Below are 6,285 nucleotides of genomic sequence, written 5' to 3' on the forward strand. Positions count from 1 at the left end.
AAAATTTACACTGGTTCTTTGTCCTATGCTTACATAGATGGAACCACAAATAACTATGCCAGCCTGAGGAAGAAGACAGAGGTAGGAACCCGTCTAGTTCAGGTTCCATGTAGACTCCTGTGGCTCAGTCTCCAATGTGAAAGGAGAATAATAACATCAGCAGCATGATGACAGGCAGTCAAGGTGTCAGAAGCAAGAGAGATCTCTGGAAGGTTAACAAGCTGCTGCAGTTAAAGAGGTTCTTGCTTAGCTTCAGAGTGGTTGAGGAACAGAGATGAGAAAACCAGGGTTCCTTAGAAGGACGTATCCAAGTTTTGATTGGCAGCGATATCCACAAGTAGAGCTGCCTGACATACTGGGTATTCTGAGATTTTCAGAGAACACTGGTTTTTATAAAAGCCAAAGACTCATCCTTCCATTCTCCATCTCCAGACATGCAGGTAACCCTGCCCCTGACCACCTTCACTTTCCAGTGAAAATCACCCTGTCCTGTATATCTTCCCTTGTCTCAACAAAGAGGTAACATGGAGATAGCATGGCACATGGCTAAAACCGTGGGTTCTGGGGTCGCTCAGGCCTGAGTTGGAGTTGCAGCTCTGCTACTTGCCAGCTCTGTGATCTACAGAAAGCATCTGACCTTCAGTCTCTTCATCTTTGATATGACAAAAATAATGGCAACTGCCCCCATAGGGTTGTTGGGAAGCTTATACTACTTGCTCTTGGAATGACACAGGGTTTGACACATAAGTGCTCAACAAATGGGACACATGTTGTAACATTGTAACTTCAACTACAGTCTGATGCTTTCTCTCTGTTTTCAAGATCAATTCTCTTGGTCCATTCTGTCTTCTCCATTACTCCTCCTAGAACCTTCTTTCTCAAGCCAGAATGAACCCAACTGAGCTCCAGAATGACATCTCTTCTTGAATGTCCTGTCCTGAGCACTGTGCAATTTGCGTAGTGGGCAAAGTTTCTCAAACCATCTATGACTAATTAATGAAGGAAATTGTTCCTCTCTTATTATAGGGGACTTTAAAAGTCAAGGGGCTTCATTACAAGGACTTCAAATTTTAGGCAGATGCCTTCTTTTCCTTCTTCCCATACCCAAGCAATTCCCCAAAGCTTCTACTTTGCAAACCATGCTCAGAAAATGCAGAGTCAGGGAATAAGAGCTGTTGGCTCATATTTCTCAAAGCATTCCAACTTGAGACTCCTTGTAACTTCCTAAGTAAGCAGCATAGTTATTAGCTGCAGGATATGTAAAGGGCATGGAGAGTTACTGAAGCGTTGAGTTGAGAAGTGCAAATGTCAAAGGCAAAAAGAAAACTGTAAATATAGTTACAGACTTCAAAGTGCAGGCAGCAAAAACAGCTATGGGGAAAAAAATGTCCTTGGAAAATAAAGATGCAGATTCAGGGTAGCTGCCTTTGACAAAGGGCATTGCTACCTACAAGGCCCTTTCACTGTTCTGGTATATGGAAGATGCTCAATAAAACTAGCTGAAGGAACAAATTAGTAAGTCGTAGACACAATGAAGTATTTATTTTATTAATAAAATTGAAATGGTAGAGCTAAAGTAGTTTAAAAATTCTGTTCTCTCCTCAAGTTCATCCTTCCTTTACGTATGAATCTTATAACATCCTCCTTTTTTTTCTCTCTCATCAAATGTGCCTCTGCTTCTAGTTATCATAAATACTTGGATGACTGGCTTTCACTATGACAATGCACTGATAAGGTCTGGACTTCCATGCACTTTATGACAGGCTGAAACCAGAATGTTTCAACCTCCTACAAGATTGTAAAAACAAGCCTTAAGTGTTAAGAGATATTCTAGGCTCTGATTTCTCTGTTGATTTCCACCCCTGTGTTTCTATATGTGTCCAGATACATAACACTATTGTATTTCTATGTAAAATCTACCTTAGTAAAAGGTTTTATTTCTTAAAGCTCATTATCCATCTTATTTTGTTCTGCTCCTTTATGTTTGTGGTGAGCACTGTCTGTGGAGCCTCTTTCTTTATGGTCCTCATACATTTTACCTGGGTCTCTGCACGGAGCATCAGTGTGACTCAGGCCTGAGTACTATCAATGCTTGACTTAAGTGAACTGCTCCTAGCAACTATCTGCTCTTCAAACTACTGGTGATATTTATATCGCTAAATATGATTTACTGATTATGAATCAAACAGGCAATATTTTCTTCCATGCTTGTCAATTAACAATACCACCTTCTTATCAGGGATCCCTGGATATTGCAAAGCATCATAGAGGCAGTTGTTTGACAAGTAAAATTGCCCTGACCCAATAAAGGGCTGACTCGTCTGCCTATGTGAGATGAAATTTTTCTGGGTAGATGATGGCGGTTCTTTTCTCTCTGTAGGAGGAGATAAGATGATAGCATTTTTTTTAATTTAATTTATCCTTTGCAGGCAGTGATGGAGAGGTTCACCCCACATTGAGTGAGTCTGTGATTAGCTTGGCTATGTTTTTTTGTTTTTGTTTTTTGAGACAGAGTCTTGCTCTGTTGCCCAGGCTGGAGTACAGTGGTGGGATCTTGGCTCACTGCAAGCTCTGCCTCTGGGAGTCAAGTGATTCTTGTGCCTTAGCCTCCCTGAGTAGCTGGGATTACAGGCACTTGCCACCAGGCCCTGCTAATTTTTGTATTTTTGGTAGAGACAAGGTTTTGCCATGTTGGCCAGGCTGGTTTTGAACTCCCAACCTCAGGTAATCCACCCACCTCGGCCTCCCAAAGTGCTGGGATTACAGGCATGAGCCACCGCACCTGGCCAGCTATGATTCTTAAAAGGAAATGTGGTATGATGGAATACTACACAGAACAAAGAAGAATGAACTACTGCCACATGCACCATGAATGAATCTCATGGAAACAGTATTATGCAAAAGAAACCAGAAGCAAAAAGGGTACTGCTATGCAGCTCAAGAGCAAGCAAAACAAATATATAATGATAGAAGGAAAATTATGGTGACCTCTCAAGAGGTTGTTGACTGAAAAGGGGCACAAATGACCTTTCTGGGGTGCTGAAAATATTCTGTATCTTGACCTGGGTGGTAACTACACAGATGTATACATATGCAAACACTTATTAAGTTGTTCACTGAAGATTTATACACCTGTCTGTGCATGTTGTACTTCGATTTTGAAAGTTTAAAACAAAACAAAACTTTGCAACACAGACACTTGGTATTCAATCACAGGGAAACACAAAATGAGACACCAACTAAGATAAATCCAGAAACCAGATAAAATTTCAAATTTGCTATTATGTGGAAGTGTTGATTGCAATCTGAGGATGCTTACTTCAGATGACTATTGTACATTATGGTCATTAGCTGGAATGGCTCTAATCACTTTTCCTTATGGAAGTAACTCCAGGAACATGGTTAAGCCATATAACATAACTCCTTTTCCTATTTAACAGAATCACAGTATGTTGCTGACAACATTCTTATGAAAAATTTAATTAGGGACAAGTGACATTAGAGACATTTTTATTCACATTTTCATTAACAGAACATTATGTAGTTTTTTAATAGCAAGAGTTTTTTTGCTAATGTCAACCATTTTGAAAAAATAATCCATCTGGAAAAACTGCATGGCTGTGAAAATGACATTTCAATATTTAGAGTGCAGTTGGCTTATGAGGAAGATTCTCTCTGTGGCCACATGTAGGTTGTGCATTTCTCTAACAGTTCAGCATTTCAGAACTTCTGAAATCCATTTAGTCTGGAAATTACTAAGGTCTAGTTTAATCAAAAAATAAGCCTGGGTTGCTAAAGGGTACAAAAGCCATTATACAGGGGAAAATCAATTTTGGGAGGCCTTACATGGGTGTCAGCATTGAGCTCTGGAAGTTAGCTGTCCGCGACAGGCAGCAGCTACTGTTAGAGAGCTTGCCACAGGCATCCCTCATGGAGAGAGCTGTGCCTGCCTGGACAGCTGCTCTCACAGGTCACTTGTTTGAGCACATTGGGACAAGGATTCCTTTTGTCTTGTTGTTTGTACCCAATAATCTGTCCAATTGCAAGCGAGGCTTTACTTTACTACTTAGCATGATATGGGGGGAATAGTACTACAAGCTTTGGTTTAAAACTCTTCTTTAACACGCTTATTACTATGTGTCCTTGACCTAGAACTCAAACTTCAGTCCTCTCATTTATAAAAAGGCCAGTAAACTCGAGGTGATGTCAGCAAGATGGCTGGCTAGAAGCTTCTAGTGTTCTTCCCCCACAACCAAGATGGCCAAAACAATGAATAAACCACATTTTGATGAAAATAACTAAAGGAGAGCACTGGAGTACATCAAAAGAGTCTAAAAATCTTTGTAGAGCACAGAAACCCAGGATGGCCACATTGAGAACCAAAGGGAACACCTGGCCTCTGCCACCCTATCCGCCAGTGAGGATCAGCTTAGAACCAGGAGGTACTTCTCCCTGTGGATAAAAGATAAACAGATACCAGCAGCCCCCATTAATAACTGGGATGCCTACAGTCCTTACCACTAGGGACCCCTGCAGTTCTCACAGTCACTAAGGCCAGCTGAGGGAGCTGCCTGGATCCACACAGCTGTGTTTCCCCAAGGGAAGGAGCTGACACTGTGCCCCAACCCTGTGGCCCAAGTGGCTACTGCACTATGCCACCCTGGAACTGGAACTACTACTGGAGTGTGTTCTCCTCCAGGAGTGAATGGCCACAACACCATTCCATTCCTGCGTTTTAGTCACCACTGAACCTCCCCTATCTGGTGACTCACCATCTCTCAGCCAAGCTGCTGCTATATCCGAGCCCATGGCGGCACGTGGCCTTGAAGCTGCCTCATCTGCCCTTCCTAGTCACTGCTGTGCCTTGCCCCTCAGGGCCTGAGCTGAAGGTGTGCACTCTCTCCTGGAGAAACATGCCTTGGCTGAGTTGCTCCATCTACCTGACCCCTGCCACCCAGTAACTTCTGCACCTTATTTCTTGGGACTGGAGCTGAAGCTGTTCACTGTCTCCCAAGGAAACAGCTCCTTGGCAGAACTGCTCCATCTACTCCTCCTAGTCACTGTATGTCTTGTCTTTCTGTGTCTGAGCTGAAGTGGTGCCTGCCTCCTGGGAAAACAATACCTTGGCTTCCCAGATAAGTCATGTCCCCAGGGCCTGAGCTGAAGTGGCCCATTGCCTCTTGGGGATGAGGCCAAGAGGCTTGCTGAGCCAAGCAGTCAGGCATCCCAGGACTGAGATGATATGGTACCCCTCATCCAGGGAAACAGAGAAGTGGCTGAGCTGAGACACTGATCCTCAGGCCAAACAACTCTAATGCCCTGCTTCCTTGAACTTGAATTAGTCTTCTAGAGTCTGAGCTGAGACACCCTCCTCTATGGGGAGTGAAGTCATCACTGTGCTCACTGTCCCCCATGACTCAAGTGACAGCTGTGTTCTGCCATTCTGGGATCCTTGTTGCTACTGTACCTACCTCAGAAAGTTTAGGGTACTTCCAAGTCATATCATGCCTGGGCGATGAGGTATTATATAGGGTCCAGAGTGACAACTATACAATAACTCATCCCTCAGGATCTGAATTGCCACAGTGCCCTATTGGCTCTGGTTCCTGAATTGTAGCTGCAGCTTTCTGGGCCCAAACCTCCAAACCACTCATTTTTCCCCAGAGTTGGGCCAGTGCTGTGCCCCACCCCATATGGTCAGATTCACAGCTATAACCCAGCCCCAGTGCCCAGGCTGCTTTAAGGGGCCTCAGAGTCATAGGTAACTAGCACTATAGACAATTTACATCCAGCCCTGCCTCAGAGAGTGAACCTGAACCTTAAGTCTCAAGTACCACAATAGGTTCATGAGGCCCTGAGCCTAAGACCCTTCAGTTAAATCTTCCCATTGCAGGGGAAACAAGAATAGGAGGGCCCCAAAAGCCCTTGCCACTGTTGACCCTAACAATCTATGCTGCTGCCATTGCTGCCATAAACTCCTACAGCCTAGGCCACTAAGACACTCACAGTCCTCATTGACATTGGTTTCAGTTGAAGAAACTGCATGGAGGCTATACCACTGCATCTACTCAAAAATATAATCACTACACCCTTCCCAACCAGCACACTAAGACCTTTCTCCATGTGAAAGTCTTTCTTGAAAAAATCCACCCTGTAAAGTTTCAAAGAGACAATTGCTCCATTGGATGGGGAGACATCAATGCTGGAACACAAGAAACATCAAAAATCAAGGGAATATAAGAACACCAAAAGTACATAATTATGCTCTAGGAATTGACCTCAAAG

Source organism: Nomascus leucogenys, chromosome 2 (assembly GCF_006542625.1).
Source record: "Nomascus leucogenys isolate Asia chromosome 2, Asia_NLE_v1, whole genome shotgun sequence".
Taxonomy (NCBI): domain Eukaryota; kingdom Metazoa; phylum Chordata; class Mammalia; order Primates; family Hylobatidae; genus Nomascus; species Nomascus leucogenys.